Here is a 17156-nt window from a genome sequence, read left to right as displayed (position 1 = left end):
TAATATAATAATTTACTTCATTTTGTATTCATAACTATTTACTTGCAATGAATATTTACAATAAATTTTTTAAAAAATTACTTCCGAAGCAATAAATATCACATTTAATTTGCATTTACTATATTGAATAGCAAACTTTTACCAAGCAAAATTTTTAATTTGAATGAATTACATAAAGCATAATTTTTTACTCTGAATAATTATTATTTAAAATAGCTTCTTTGGTTATATAATTCTTTTTACAATTTGAGTATAAACTTGAAGAAATTACAAAAAATAGCATGCAAAACCAATAACTTCTCAGTCTTCTAAATAAAATTAATAAAAAACTGCATAATATGTTTCATACTTAAATTAAACAGTATTTGTGTATTATTCTGACAATCAGCCAAGTAGCACCAATCATGGTTGACTGGTGACCATAGCCAAAATTTCTGTCAGCAATTGATAGGATAATATGTAAGTACCAATTAAACATTTCATTTTGGACATGCAGCAGTTCTTCAAAATTTTAACATCCATTGTTAGATTTTTGGCAATGCTGATAATATTTACATAGTGCAAAATGTGACTGCCTACAAAGGAGCATATTTGATGTAAATGAAACAAATTTGAATAAGTGCGTTCCTTGAGCTTTGGAAAAACACATGAACAGGGCATGTCAGCCTTTGACAAGTGAGAAAAAACCATATAATGAATAACGGGTGATTAATTTGGTCGGTATAAACTGCTGCATTATGTCTGTAGAGTCTACTTGGCAATTCGTTTAGGTTGCCAAGTATTTGGCTTTGTAGTAAATGTTGTGCGAAACATTCCACTTACGTTCCTATTCGTTTTTCCGTCTTCATCAGCTACATACCATGTCAGGATTTTATGTATCACACCATGATACTATGCTAGAGAAGATCACAGTTACTGGCCACATTGTTTACCAGGATGACACACATCCAGACAGTCTTCACATATTTCTTGGCTTCTACCACTGAATTATATAGTGTTGAATTTCTCACCTCTTCAGTAGTACACAGCCGTAAGGGAGAATGCAAATTTCCCAACATTTTCAATATTTTAATATGGTCACAATGAAAGATTTCCTTTTTTCCCCAATGGGTGTAAAACACTTTAGGGTTTCTATTTGGGGGCTCACTGCAAAGTAATGAACAAAGGTCAAGCACTTCAACTGCAATAAAGGAGTTCGTGCTGCCAGCAATAAAACTACTCAAAAGCTTCTTCGACACTGTTGATCATATACTAGAACTGCTACAGTTTTTACATTAATATTTCTAATTAATTATCACAATCTGTTTCATATGAAATATGTGTTGTTAAACTATTTTATCCAAATGATCATGTTCCATTCTATTGTTAAAGTATTTAAAATTTTTGAAATGCTTGAATAAAGGCATTTATAGAATAAATAAAAAATCACGCCAAAGGAATAAAATAAATTTATGCTGGAATCTGTAAAACGATGCAAAAGATTTGTACTTTTTAAAGAAGTTTAGCGATAATCGAAAGATCTTTTATAAAATAGTACTTTTATAAAATTGCTCTTAGTCTGCAAAAAATAATAAGCTGCATCCAATTCGAGGATTAAGGAACAACGCAATCATCAACATTAACTGAAATAGATAATTAAATAATTTTAGCTTATACCATCCGTTATACATTAAACGCGCACGCGAAAACGTATTCTGCACTTGTGCACACACATATGCACAGTCGTAAAGGTCTTACGCACACGCCTAAACGCCTATGTGCATGTGTCAACGCTGCGCATGTGTCAACGCAGCGCATGCGCAGAAAGTTTTTAGCTTTGAGGTCCGGATTATAGATCATTCCGGATTATGGGTTTCCGAATTAACGACTTTTGACATGCACCAGATTTGTACTTTTTAAAGAAGTTTAGCTTTCCCACTTCTTCCATTTTTTTTTAAATATAAATTATTCTGATTTGAAATGTATTTTTTACTGTTTAATTATTTCAGATGTCATTTCTAACTAATTTGTTCAGCGCTAGTTTTAATGCCAGATGATCAAAATAATTTCTGTTTTAAAAAATTATCATGTATATTTAATTACTATTTATTTAATACATTATTTATTTATAACACCATGTAACACTATTTACTTTACAAATTAATTAATAATTGTTCAGTTTACTGGCACAAATGAGCCAACATGACTTAATATTTCTTTTTATTTATTTTATGGAAAAAAAAAAAAAAAAGATTTTTTAATAAAAATTCAAACTTTGGCTGGTGTACTTGATGTGTACCATTGAAATTAATTTAAAGTTCGCCAGAATTTTGGACATTGTCACGGTCTTACTTAGCCAGATTGGCTTCTTTATCTTAGAATCCAAAGATCAAAGAAAGAAGGTAGCACCTTTGGTACGAATTTCTTCTGACACATGAACTTTTATTAGACTTGCATTTATTTCTTCCCCACGAACTAAGATGAAAGTAATGATTCCATAGCTGTTTGTGTTCGGAATATTTCAATTGAGATCTGAATGCCAATATTTTCAATACATTTGACTCCATTCACATTAATAGTAATAAATCTTAAAGACCTCTCATGCTACTGCTTTCAATCGATAACTTCCAAAGCAGCAAGATCCTCTATTTTGTCAATTTTTTAAGTGTAGTTTCATACTAAATGACTTTCATCTCAACAGATTAACTATATCATAATATCAATTGGAAATAAAATGGAATTTCTACAGTAACTGCTAATTTGGCAAATCTTTTGGCCACTGGTGAAGCATATTAAACACCAGTTTGCTCAACTGATAAACCAATATGATGGAAATGCTAGTATTTAGATAAAGTTGTGGAGTTTTCAAGTTTCGTAAAGAATAATTAAATTTTAAACGTCTTAATAATAGTGAAAAATTTGAAATTGTGTTTATGAATGATGTTTTACAAAATTTTTATATTTTAAAATACCTTCTCTAAAAAACATAATTAAATAACATAAAAGTTGGCATCTCAATTTGTAATATAATAGAAGTATTTTCATCAACAAAAATTTGAAAGAATTTTATTTGAACATTTAGTTTGTGAAAAAATTTGAACTTTTACCATGTGGAACTATCAAGAACTTTACAAAAATTCATTGGACATTCTTATCTCAGAACTCTAAAATATACTATTGTTTGAAAATAATACAGTGCTAAGATTCATAGTTCAATTCAAAATTTTATGACTTTCAATGAAATGTCAAAATATCGTTCAAAGTTTTATGGCAATAATTTTTTGTTTAAAAAAAAAAGTAAATATGTTTTGTATTTTCACAGTTATAACTTTTCACATTTTGCTGCTCTAATGCTTGTTCTTCCACCCTGCTCACCCAACTTTTCTTTTGAAGGGGGGATATGTAAGACATAACAAAATATGATAGCTGTTTCAAAAAAATAATTGACGACCTCAAAATTAACATTCTAAATTTGGTAATCTGCCCCTAAATTAATCTCTTCTCACAGGTTCCAGACTTTTCTATCTTATGTAACGTTTTAATGCAGATGCCTCTCGTCCAATCAAATTAATTCTAAACCAAAACTGTGAACTGAAACTTCAGCCTTCTTGCTATGAAAGTACTATAACCTTTCCCTTTTCCGCGTTAACTCCCCTGCTGGTAAAACGCCTTTCATACGTGCTGCTGCCGCTTACTTGCTTAAGATGACGTCTTACTTCAAAATGGGAGTTATTCTATTCAAATATTATTAAGAAATATCTTGTCTGAAAAAGGATGATTTGATATGCATGGAAAAAATAAAGATTGTGATTTTTCAAGATATGTTGTGCTAAATTGCGTCATCATGCTTTCCACTCTGCCACCTTCAAACCACAGTTTCATTACATATATATATATATATTATCAGACCATCTTCAAGCTTGTCAGAGTAAAACTCCCTTTGGCTGCAAAGAAGTCTCCTCTTCTGGATCTATCTACAGTGAATTCAGGTTGCCGGGTTCCTTGAACTGGTAATTTGAAACTCTTCATTGGAAAACTTTGATGCACTATTTTTTAAATGAGAAAAGTTGCTTTTGACATCAAAAACAGATCAGTTTCTTTAACTAATTATACTGAGATAAAACATTTTTCTCCCTAACATGGTTTTATTATTTAAGGTTTCCATTAAATTATCTGCCATAACTAAATTAAAAGTTACAGAAACTTCAGCTTACATCAGTTTAAAATAATATTCCATGTAGCTCTTAATCTTGAAGCAGTTGAGTCCTTCATTTTGGAATTACTTTTCTTAACTTCAAAAACTTTCTTATTTGAATTATATGTATTTTGAATATGCGCTAGTTTGAATATATTTTCAAGCTCTAGTCTGAGATAATTCCAGATGTATATTTCATTCATTCTGCTTTCGTTCTTCATCTCAGAACTTCTCTAAACTAGTGGTTGGGACACTAATATCTTTCAAATTTCTTAACAAAATCTGGATCATTTGCATTATTTGAAATTTATAAAATATTCTTTTGGATCTTGAACTGTCAAGTGATTGGGAAGAGTGCACTAAATCTTTTACGACAAACTTTAAATATTTTCTACACCAAACATTTTTTTATATAGCAGTCAAGGAGAATTAAACTGGCTTAATTTCTTGTCTTTGATAATCCCACTCATGACTTTGATATCTTTCAATCCACAGATCAAAGGAAGATATTTTGAAAAATTATTAATTTCCCACTGCTCATATAAGGAGCATTAAAACCTTTGTGTTACAAATTAAAAAATGCATTAACGCCCCCCTCCTTTTGAACTTGCAGGAGGGACTTAGCTCTCCTTCCTCCTAAAGTTGTTTGAATTTGATGCCATATAATATATTATTACGTAATCCTCACTGTACTGTAAATATTTGGTTGTAATGAAAGTTTTCCGCCAAAAAACATTCTTAATAAAGTTACGGAGAAAAAACATGAAAGAAGTACCTTTAGTGTGGGTAGAAGTCACTACCCAAATCTATGACTTTCTACCAATGTTTTGGTAGTTTTTCAAAGCCTTCAGGCACAGAGACATTGCTTATTTTGTGCTTCACACCGTAAAATGGCTGCCGGTGGTATGATAAACCTGAAGTTTCGGTACAATTTGGAACGAATGGGAAAGAAAGCATTGATTGACTGGTGTGTAAATGAAGGTATGTGGGGAGTAACGAAAAGGGATTTTCGAAAGAAATGCCACCAACATTCTGGCATTACGGAGAATAATTTTAATTTTTCTGAATTTATGTGGTAAAGGAAATACAGTCAAAAGTCTTTAATCCGGACTCGCCGGGAGTTCGGCGAGTCCGGATTATCGGTTTTTTCGGATTACAGATCATCAGTTTAAATCTGGTAAAATGGCATGCAGAAATTCTAAAATTAAAAATATGAAACCGTAATTTATGAAATAAAGAGCAATTATGATCTAAAGAGTATCAAAATTTACAAAAAAAAGCTTAATATTTATTTGTTTACTTTATTAAACATTTCCTTCAACCTGCACGTGCGTAAAGCCTACATTACGCTTAGTCGAAATTAGAAAATTGCAACCAGAAAACTATTTGATGTGTATTCGTAATATTTATAATGACGAGGAATTTGATTTAAATCATATCAAAGATGGAGTACATCGATATGAAATACTACATTTAGTAAGGAATTATAAACCGAATAAAATAAAAACATCTGCTCTGAAGATAAGGATAGTGCTGACAGATCAACTTCCAGTTCCTTGCGCCCAGCGACAGTCCCTCCTCCCATAGAGCAGCGTGAAAATAATAAACAGATATCGGAATGGTTAGAGATATATGCTTTATATGCTTTTATCCATTTTTTGCAGCAATTCCACTTTTTGTTTGATGGACATCGAAACATGCTTTCTCTTTGTAGATCCTTTGGCAGCTCCAGAATCGGAAATTCTTTTTGACATAATCGTTCAAGCTTACTTTTATAAAATTGTTCTAACAGTCTGCAAAAAAGAATAAGCCGACAATTAGAAGATTAAGGAACAATGCAATCTGCAACGTTAACTGAAATAGATAATTGGATAATTTTACCTTAGCCTAGGCCGTCGGTTGTACATTAAACAAGCATGCATAAACGTATTATGTGCATGCGTAAAGGTATTAAGCGTATGCATAAATGCATAATGCGTTTACGCATGCGCAGAAAGTTTGTAGCTTTGAGGTGCGGATTATAGATCATTCCGGATTAAAGACTTTTGACTGTATACAGATTTTAGTTCAGTTTTAAACAGTTTTTGGATGCTTTTAAGGAATTGTGTGTGGGAATAAATATGGTAAGTTGATATTTCCTTTTTTGTACTGTGCAGATTAGATAACATGTATTTCCATTTTTATGTAATTTTTTTGTTTTATTTTGCTTTAAAATGCAGTTTACTGAGATTATAATTTTTTTTATGTTTTAATTATGTTTAGGATGCCATTTTACTTAAAAGGACGTTCACGTAAACAGGAATGGTGCCACAAAAATCACCAATTTTCACCAAGGGGAACCCCTAAAATATATTTTTCGTAGCCATGATACATCTGGATTTAGAACTCCAGCCATTTTACCAAGCAACCATCCCATTGTTAGAGTTTTCATAAGGGAAGAACATAAAGAAAAAAAAGACATGCTGGAGTTTCTCAAATCTTGAATTCTCTAAAAGGAAAATAATGGATTTCATGTGGGTGAAGAACTAGTTCATCTGTTATATAGTCTTTCATTCTTTGTAAATGCTACTCTGCCAAAAATGTGAATCCTGCACTTGCACTGCCAGCATACTGAGTGATAGAAACTTCTGAGTTCCAAATTACTGGAATTAACTTTGCAGATCATTTAGCTCTTAGAGACAAAAAACAAACTGTGGATTTGTCTTTTTAGATACCGTACGGCTCGTAAGCAAAGTATACCACTGTGTTCACCTAGAACTTCTTTACCAATAGAAGCATTTTTGCAGGCGTTCCATCGTTTTGTCTCAAGACATAGAAGACCCTCAGTTGTTGTTATATAGACAATGGAACCGATTTCATAGGAGCAAGTAATGCTTCTTTCTCCCTTAACCGATTTCAAATATGTGTCTATGCAAATGGATGTACAATTTGGTAGTTTATACCCCCTCCCAAAACAGAGGCTAGTAGAAATGTTCGATTGGTATCAAGAAAAGAATGTTAGGGAAACATCTGAACTATGAGGAAATGTACAATAAATATTATATGCAATTGTAAAGCTATATTAATAACAGACTTTTCAACGGTTGTTCCCAGCAGTTTCAAATCTCACAATCATAACATCCTAAAATTTCTTATGAGAAATTTGAAATAATTTAATTCCTAATTTCAAGCATGATATTGATAGCAAATTTTTTAAATGCAGACTGCACTTCAAAATCTCTATCCATTGGAGCTTTCTCTAATTATCAGTTGGAGTTCCAATTTAAATGCCAACTGTCAGAGGTTGTCTAAAATTACAAAGCCTGAAAAGATAGGTTTTCCTATTCGAAAAAATAGAGTTGCCAAAAATTACTAAACAGGGAAGAAAACTTAGATTGCAGATCGACTTTTTCTTATTAATTTTCCTATACTATTACATATATACATTATTTTGCTTAGTGATAATATTTTACTTTTTTTTTTTTTTTTTTTTTTTTTTTTATTTTTAGTGCAATATTCCTTATCACTTATACATGCAATTTAAGTGCCAAAACTTTTTTTAAAAACATTTTTATTACTTTTTTTTGGGCAAGGTTCAATTTCATTTTTATAATCCGAGGTGGAAGAATGATAAATATGAATATTCTGTGACAGCACTTGTATCTTCAATGCACAATAATTATGTTTCATGCTAAAAAATTATTGTGGCAGCAGTATCTCTTTAGAGAGCTTTTCGTTAGGTTTCAAAATTCAAAAGATACATAATAAACATATACTATTATATTTGATTATATGCATTTGAGTTTCTCTTCATAGTTTTATCATTTTTAAGTTCTTATTAGAGTCTATTTGGTTTGAGCTAGTTTAATGAAAGAATAGTCTCTTTTCAAACACTAAGCTTTTTTACCAAATTATGCAATCACTGCAACTCCTTACTTCTGCTACCTGGTGCCTCCGGAATTGTACAAATTTTGCCCCCATCCCAAATACTGCTGCCCCAGTGCCACTGCACTAATTCTGATGAAAGCTCTGGATACCTTTTCATTTAGCGTGAGGGAATACTATTGTAAATGATCTACTGTTAGCTCGCTTTTTTGTTCTTAGCCTGCCAAGCTATTTGTTAGTATAATTGGCCCAGCTGCCTCATTGCCTTTGAGCACCCTATCAGCTTGTATGTGACATAGCCCTTTACAATCTAATTATCATATGGCACAGAGAAATAGTAGTATAAAAACAAGTTAAATTACACTGTTGACCAAGACGTGATAAGGACATGGCCCTCTAAATAGTAAACCATGAATGAGACATGCTCCATGGCTCATGATGCAATAAACGCTCATGCATTGGGATTGCAGCCCACTATAGCAGTGATTAATCATTGCGTTACGGAAATTCGGTAAATGTATCTAGGAAATCTGCAGATTAACTACGCCTACCAGATAAAGTATGGAAAATTATTTCAATTTAAACATTACCTAGTTAATCTACAGATTATAGATAATTTGCATTAACTAAATGTTAAAGTGAAAATATGTTTTTAGAGTAGATGTAAGGGTGTCCCTTGAATTATCCCAAGCTGTTGTTTCTTTATGGTAACCTAAGTAGTTGAATGCTATGAAAACTCTATTATGACATAACTGGTTGTGTGATTGCGGTGAATTTGAATGACGGGATGGATTTCAGATAAGAATTTCATTATTATTTTTTGGTTTACACAGCAAAATGGCTGAATGTTGCAAGATTAATTTGAACTTTCTGTATGATTTGGAACAAAAGGGAAAAAAGCATTAACTGACTGGTATGTAAATGAAGGTTTACTTAGTATCCTGTTCATAGAAAGGAAATGCGTATGGTCGAATGACAGAGGATATTTTTTACTCTTATTTTTATGAATTTATGTGGCGACCCCAGTATACAGATACTAGTTAAGATAATTTTAGAAAGGTTTTAGATGCTGTTAAGGAGTTTTGTTTGACTGAAGACACGGAAGGTTAGACTAAAGAGAAGGGTACCCCTTGTATTATCGCAAACTTGTTGTTCCATTTATGGTAACCTGAGTAGTTGAATGTTATGGAAACCCTATTATGATGTAATCAGTTGCATGATTGCGGTAAATTCGTAAGGGCAACTTGTGCGTGTGTTGGTAAGGAAGTATATTCTTTTGTGGTTTAGACAGTAAAATGGCTGAATGTGGTAAGATTCACCTGTAGTTTCTGTACGATTTGGAAAGAAAGGGGAAAAGAGCATTACTTGACTGGTGTGTAAATGAAGGTTTACTTAGTAGCCATTATTAAGTGCCCTGTTTGTAGGAAGGAAATGTGTATGGTCGAATGTCGGAACGGCGCTATGGAGGATATTTTTTTCACTCATTTTGTGAATTTATGTGGCGATGCCAGTATAGTATAGAGATTCATAGTTCAGATAATTTTAGGAGGTTTTGGGATGCTGTTTAGGAATTTTGTTTGATTGAAGATATGTTAATCTGTAAATAAAGTAAGTGGATATTTCCTTTCTGTAAGGCAGAGATGAATTTCTTTTTTTTATGTTATTTCACTGTTTGATTTAAAATGTAGTTTATTGAGATTATATATTTTTTCGTTGGCTGCTCCTTTGACTTTTTAAGTGAATAATTTTTTTAGTTTGATGTGTACATGGACAAAGTCAAAGGAGTGTGCAATGCCAAGTTTGTGCGTTCTCCGATTTTTTTTAAAATTGAAAATAGGTTATAGTGTACATGGATACCGAGTTTGTGCAATTCTTTGTCTTGTTATTTTGGCTTTGTGTAGCGACGATTTTTGGCAAGAAAATTGCTGCTACATATGCCAAAATAACAAGAATTGCACAATCTCGGTATCCATGTACCACCAAAAATCGCCAATTTTTGCCAACAGGTACCTGTAAATATATTTTTACCACATAGAAATTTGTAAATAAGGTAGGTGGATATTTCTTTTTTGTAGTGCTAACATAAACTTCCTTTTTTATGTTATTTCATTGTTTGATTTAAAATGTAATTTATTGAGATTATATATTTTTTGTTGGCTACTCCTTTGACTTTTTAAGTGAATATAGATCGATATGTACATGGACAAAGTCAAGGGAGAACGCAATGCTTAGTTTGTAAAATCCTCCTAAGTGAAAATAGGTCGATGTGTACATGGATACCAAGTAAGTGCAATTCTTTGACTTGTTATTTTGGCTCTGTAGCATCGATTTTTGGCCGTTACACAGAGCAAAATAACAAGTCAAAGAATTGCGCAAACTTGGTATTCATGTACCGCCAAAAAACGCCAAGGGACACCCATAAACATATTTTTACTGATTTTTGTTCAAATAACAGCAATGCTCTAGTATGCTTAAATTAATATACAGACAAATAATTCATTGATACTAAGCATTACTAACTGAAAAACACAGTATATTTCCATTCCACAAAGTTATAAATAATGCTCTCTAGTAATCAGAAGATTGCAAATAAATTATAACGTTTATTGGCAGCTGTTGAAATATAAAATCATACTTATTAACTTAGTGTAATAATCAGCAGGCTGCTAGTAAAAAATACTGACAGCTGTTGATATATAACATTAATTGATACTTAGGTACTATCACACGGTTGGCCAAACTTCATGTTAGTAAGAGCCATGCGTTTGAATTCAGGAATGTTCCAGAGCCGCATCTAGATTTTCTAAAAGCCACAAGTTCATATTTGCATCATTATAAAAGTAGTGGAGGAGGTTTTAAATAGAAAGAAATCCCTGATAACTTTGTAAAAAGAGTCTACACTAAATAATTACTTCTGTTTGGACACTGAATAGTTTTAGTTTACCATATTTCATACATATATTTTATATGCACGAGCCGCACAAATTGCCTGCGAGAGCCATATCGGGCTTGCAAGCCGCACTTTGGCCACCCCTGTACTATCAAAATCATCTTGGCAATTTTTTACGGATGAAAATGTAACTTACTTAGCATGTGCAAGTTCGTGGTTTGCATGCTCTCCTTTTTAGAAAGATTTCCAAAATATCGATATTCATAATAAATTTGGTAAACAATATCAACACAGGAAAAGAAAACATACTTTAGCAATTTAAAATACAAATTTGAATTATCAAACAAGGATTATGTCATACACTAAAAAAATAAAATACATTCTTCATATTTTTCTGTGTATTTAAAAATCAGAGAATTACGGAGACTTGGCAAAGGGTGATAAAATCCCATTTCTGGTTACCATGATAGTTTTAACTTGGTTTTAGCTTCCTGATTTTTTTTAAGTGAAAATAGATTGATGTGTACATGGACAAAGTCAATGCAATGCGCAATGCCGAGTTTGTGGAATTCTCTGATTTATTTCAAGTGAAAATAGATCAATATGTACATGGACACAGAGTTTCTTGACTTCTTATTTTGGTTTTGTGTAGTGACCATCTTGAAATTGTGCCTTCCTGGCATTGATCTTGGCATCAAAAAAGAATCGCTCAAACACAAAGGGCACCCAATTGTAAACTTTACCCAGCAGTTATCTAGGAAACACATTTCTCATTGTTCCCTTTAGAAAATTTTCAGCAAAATTCTGCATTACTGCCGAAATTTTAATACAGTACAAAGTCCGTAATCCAGACTTGTTGGGACTTTGGCGATTCCGGATTAGGGGTTTTTCCGGTTTATAGATCATCAATGTAAATCTGGTAAGATGGCATGCAGAAATTGTACACTTAAAAATATGAAACCGTAATTTATGAAATAAAGAGCAATTATGATCTAAAGGGTATCAAATTTTACAAAAAAGAAGCTTAATATTTATTCATTTACTTTATTAAACATTTCTTTCAACGCGCGCGTAAAGTTTGTGCCTTTGAGGTCCAGATTATAGATCATTCCCGATAATAGACGTCCAGATTACAGACTTTGTACTGTATAGTTTCTTCCATAGCTGATGAATTCCACAAGTTCATATTTTAAAACTAAGGCAAAAAATATCACGATTTGCATATAAAAACTGTTAGAACTATGAAGACTGAAGTGATTGTTATGAGCATGGTTGCCAGTAGGTTATGAGCATGGCTGTCAGAGTTTGGCACATTCTGAAAATTTGGCTACTTTTACTAAGATGGTTGTGATAGCATACAAGTACCAATTAGTTATTTACTTTTTGCTATGTAAAGAATCAAATTTAGGCTAATCTTTGAATATGGTAACAGGCAGTTTGGTGACATTTCGGTAGGCGATAAAGGTTACTTAGCTAGGACTTTAGCAATAATGTGAGAAGTACTAGTTCCAATTACAGATTATTTTGTTTGAAAGAAATCAGAGATCATGAGATACGTCATGTGACATTTATGGATGAATCACAGTTCTTTAATCCGATAAAACACGATGCAATTGGCAAAAATCGCTGAATTGGCGAAAAATTCTAAAATTTCGACAAATATCACTAAAAACACTTGAAAAAGGAAAAAAATCGTAAAAAATGGATTACGATCATAAAATCGTAAACGCATTTTCAAACGCATTTTCGTAAAAATTACGAAAAATTCGTAAAAGTTGGCAGGTATGGTATGGGTGAAATTTTATTAATTTTTTACTACTGGGTGAATAGACTGCCAATTGACTACTGGATTTCTGATTTAGAAATTAGCAGTAGTACTGCAGCCGAATGGAACTCTTTCTGCAGAGAAATGTGCGTGGAATTTTGCGAGAATGATATGGGTATGCTTGGTGGTATGAATGTTATTGTTGAAATTGATGAAAGTAAGTTTGGAAAATGCAAGTATCAGAGAGGTAGGAGAGTGGAAGGAAAATGGGTATTTGGTGGGATTGAAAGGGGTAGTAATAAGTGTTTTTTTTTTAAGGTTGTATAAGATAGAAGTAAAGATTGCTTATTAAGTTTCATTAAGCAGTATATTCTACCTGGTACAATAATAATATCTGATTGCTGGAAATCATATGCCTGTTTGGGGGATGAAGGTTTTCAACATCTTGCTGTTAACCATAAGTATCATTTCAAAGATCCTGAAACAAGCGCACATACGAATACGATTGAGAGCACATGGGGTGCTATAAAAAGTGCTATTCCTAAGTATTATAATAAGGAGAATTTTGCTTTTTATTTAGCAGAGCAAGTATGGCGGAAAAATTCAGAAAAAAAATCATTCAATGATTTTGTTGAATCCATAAAAAAAGTTTATCCGCCATGCACTCAAGATTCTGTAGAAGATTAGGTAAGTTAGTATTTTTAATCATTTGAAGATATTATTTTTATGCATTGTTCTAAATATAAGGAATAAATAAATTAATATACTATTATTAGAAAATTTTTATTTGCAATAAATTAGTTTAAAGTAATTAAGATTTTAAGCTAATTTTTATTACCTTAATGTATGTGTTTATTTATATTTTAAGTAGTGTTTTTAATTTAATTATATTTTAATTAAATGATAATGATTTTGTGAATTATTCGTTTGTAACATTTTGGAATACATTTCAGTAGAAGTAAATCTGCATGGAAATAAGTTAAATATTTGACACTAAGTATTTGTTATGTTTGCGGTATGAATTCGTTGGTGACGTTTATAATATAATAGATAATTTAGAGGTAAAAGTTTTTGAATATTTTATTTATTTTATACGTGGAATGTTCATATTTGGAAAGGGTATATACTTTTTCGCGATAAGGTAATTTCATATATGTTCTTTTTACCGGGTTTAAAGATTCAGAAAATTGTCATGCATTTTCGTGAAATTTTTCTAATTTATGAGAAAAAAGCAGTGTACATGGATATAGTGAAGAGTGTGCGCAATGCCATTTTCGCGCAATTCTGGGATGTTTTTTAAGTAAAAATAAGTCGACGTGTACATGGTTTAGTGATATTTTAATTAAATGATAGTTATTTTGTGAATTTTATGTTTGTAGGAATTTGGTATACATTTAAGTTGAAGTAAACGTGCATGGAAATAATGTAAATATTTGACACCAAGTATTTGTAATGTTTGCGGTATGAATTCGTTGGTGACGTTTATAATATAATAGATAATTTAGAGGTAAAAGTTTTTAGGGTTGATCTTTACATTATGGTAACTTGGCGATTTTTTGGCGAAAATTTGGCAACCAACTCTCCTACAGCAACCCTCTATTTTTTTTCCCCGCCGCCATTTTGTCTTCACGAAGTAAAGACATGTTTCTTTTCTTTTTATCTACTGAACACTTCTTCCAACAATCTACTAGCCAAATTACACTTATGCTAGAAATATTATCAAACAAAACTGCTTAATCATGACAAATATTCACTGCAAAATTAGGAAAAAGTGCAGAATACCATACTCCTTACACGTTTTTCAAAATAACACATACACATAAACCATGTACATGCCGACTTATTTTTACTTAAAAAAACATCCCAGAATTGCACAAAAATGGCATTGCGCACACTCTTCACTATATCCATGTACACTGCTTTTTTCTCATAAATTAGAAAAATTTCACAAAAATACATGACAATTTTCTCAATCTTTAAACCCGGTAAAAAGAAATGTATATGAAATTACCTGATCGCGAAAAAGTATTTACCCTTTACAAATATGAACATTTCCACATATAAAATAAATAAAATATCCAAAAACTTTTACCTCTAAATCATCTATTACATTATACACGTCACCAACGAATTCATACCGCAAGCATTACAAATACTTAGTATCAAATATTTAAATTATTTCCATGCACGTTTATTTCAACTTAAACGTATACCAAATTCCTACAAACATAAAATTCACAAAATAACTATCATTTCATTAAAATATAATTCAAAAACACTACTTAAAATATAAATGAGCACATACATTAAATTAATAAAAATTACCTTACAATCCTAATTACTTTAAACTAAATCATTGCTAATAACAATTTTCCCAATAATACCAAATTCCTTTCTACCTTACATTTAGAACAATGCATAAAAATAATATCCTCAAATAATTAAAAATACTAACTTACCTAATCTTCTTCAGAATCTTGATTACGTGGCGGATACACTTTTCTAATTCATTCAATAAAATTATTGAAAGATTTTTTCTGCGAATTTTTCCTCCATACTTCCTCCGCTAAATAAAAAGCAAACTTCTCTTTATCACAATGCCTAAATACCCATTTCGAATTCACTTTAGTTAGGGCCATGGGATCCAAAAATTAACCAACACTGTTTCACACAACACAGAATAAAGCTAAATACAAAATTTCCAGATTTTTTTCCGATTTCCCCCCTTTTCCAATTAAAGAACCGTAATTCGTCCATTAATATCACATGACATATCCCATGATCTCTCATTTCCCTCACGCAAAATAATGCGTAATCGGAACTCAGTACTGCTCACATTATTACCAAAGTCCCAGGTAGTAACCTTTATCGCCTCCAAAATGTCGCCAAACTACCAGTTACCATATTGTAAAGATCAACCGTTTTTAGATATTTTATACGTGGAAATGTTCATATTTGGAAAGGGTATATACTTTTTCGCAATAAGGTAATTTCATATATGTTCGTTTGGTACTTAAGTATTAACGCAACCAGTCCAAAATTCGCATAAATCGACAAATTTGGCGACCCTACTTACGGCAACCTTACGTGTTATACGTAGTTTTTCGTAAAGAAATTATTTTTCTTACTGGTTAGATTGAATGCCCTGAAATACTTTAATTACTTTTTTGGTTACTGTACCTAACAGAAGCACCGTTACCATCATGGAAAAAATTTGCGAAAATATCAAGGAAGGAAGGAAGCATTATTTATTCGGATTGCTGGAAAGGATACAATACAAGTGAGTTCGAAAATGCTGGATTTCTGCATGGAACTGTTAATCACAAATATAACTTTGTGGATCCCAACACGGGCGTTCACACACAACATGTAGAGCGCATGTGGGGCTCAGCCAAATGGCGCAACAAAAAACAGAGAGGAACAGCCCATCATCATCTTGACTCATACCTTATCGAATTTATATGGCGCCAAGCTCAAGCTGTTAATGGCGAAGACGGTTTTCAATCAGTGCTAAAAGCAATAGCCAAAAGATTTCCGCCGAAAAAATAATTCTGCAACTTATTCAAATTCGAAACGGGAAGGGTTTAATTGCTATTTTATATTTTAAAACAAAATAATATAAAAAACTGTATTAAAATTATCTGTAATTAATAAATGTACATTTTCTTTCTGTTCATACTTTTTTACTCAAACTTACAAATCGTGCCAACCTGGTTGCGATAATACGTAAGTACCGTTCTTTTTACCGGTTTAAAAATTCAGAAAATTGTAATGCATTTTCGTGAAAATTTTCTAATTTATGAAAAAAAAAAGCAGTGTACATGGATATAGTGAAGAGTGTGCGCAATGCCATTTTTGTGCAATTCTGGGATGTTTTTTTAAGTAAAAATAAGTCGAGGTATACATGGTTTATGTGTATGTGTTATTGTGAAAAACGCGCAAGGAGTTTCCGATTGTGCACTTTTTTCCAATTTTGCAGTGAATATTTGTCATGATTAAGCAGTTTTGTTAGATAAAATTTGTAGTAGAAGTGTAATTTGGTTAGTAGATAAATGGAAAAAGTGTTCAGTAAATAAAAAAAAAGAAACATGTCTTTACTTCGTGAAGACAAAATGGCGGCAGAAAAAAAAAAAAAAATAGAGGGTTGCTGTAGCAGAGTTGGTCGCCAAATTTTCGCCAAGTTACCATAATCCAAAGATCAACCGCTTTAGTATAGTCCTTTTTGGCGCGATTCTATTTGGCGACTTCTTTTCGCACGATGAATGACAAATTATGGTAACCCTGTTGTTAACTGTTTTATTTATGGTAATCCTAAAGCCGTAGTCGGTGATTACAGTTCAGTACCCCCCTTTTTTTTTCTGTGCAGTGAGCATGGGATCGTTCGATTGGGATTTTTATTATTTTTTATGGTTTGCATTTCAGGTAAGTTTTTTCTATTTAGTCAGTATGCCTTCCGTTCTAAG

General features: G+C 31.9%; 1 protein-coding gene across 1 annotated transcript in view; it reads right to left on the bottom strand.

Moving 5' to 3' along the window:
• Positions 1 to 17156, bottom strand: part of LOC118182540 (uncharacterized) — a 43337-nt gene that overhangs the window by 23093 nt on the left and 3088 nt on the right. The gene's annotated exons all lie outside the window — the stretch shown is intronic.

This window comes from Stegodyphus dumicola, chromosome 12 (genome assembly GCF_044657685.1).
Source record: "Stegodyphus dumicola isolate Sdum_Otavi_A_Nest chromosome 12, ASM4465768v1".
NCBI classification, from domain to species: Eukaryota; Metazoa; Arthropoda; class Arachnida; order Araneae; family Eresidae; genus Stegodyphus; species Stegodyphus dumicola.
The sequence above is the reverse complement of the archived record's forward strand: the minus strand, read 5'-3'. Positions and strand labels throughout refer to the sequence as shown.